Source organism: Xyrauchen texanus, chromosome 27, assembly GCF_025860055.1.
Source record: "Xyrauchen texanus isolate HMW12.3.18 chromosome 27, RBS_HiC_50CHRs, whole genome shotgun sequence".
Lineage (NCBI taxonomy): Eukaryota > Metazoa > Chordata > Actinopteri > Cypriniformes > Catostomidae > Xyrauchen > Xyrauchen texanus.
In genome coordinates, this window is record NC_068302.1 from 37,168,488 (window position 1) to 37,169,024 (window position 537).

Consider the following 537-nt stretch of genomic DNA (forward strand, 5'->3'; position numbering starts at 1 on the left):
TTCAGAAACTGCGCCGATAGGTGGAGTGAACAGCACGCTCTCTTATTCATGTACACATTTTAAAAAGTGACACCTGTTGTCATAATCACCTGGGGCGTGTTTACGATTTCTGAGGCTCCAAGCAACCGACCAACCCGGGACCCATTTCGAAAATGTTACTACATAAAATTGATTTGAAATAATAATGTTAAATTCATCCCATCAGCCGTTGTAGCCAATTACATAAAAAAATAAAAAAATTCAATACAATTCTAGTTCAAGATATTTTATGCATTTTTTACAGTGAAAAAAAAAGAGCCATATTTACCAACATATATGTTTACAAAACACCTTTTTTATGAACAGGGTGTGCAACACCTACTACTAAACTCACTAACATTTTGGAATTCAGTTGTTATTTATTATTATTATTATAATAACCAAACAATTATTAATTGTTGTCCAGTTTTTCAGAATGATACAGTATTATTATTATTATTATTACTTTGATGATTTGTTGTATAAAATATTCATATATTTCTGTCTTGTTTACTTTCA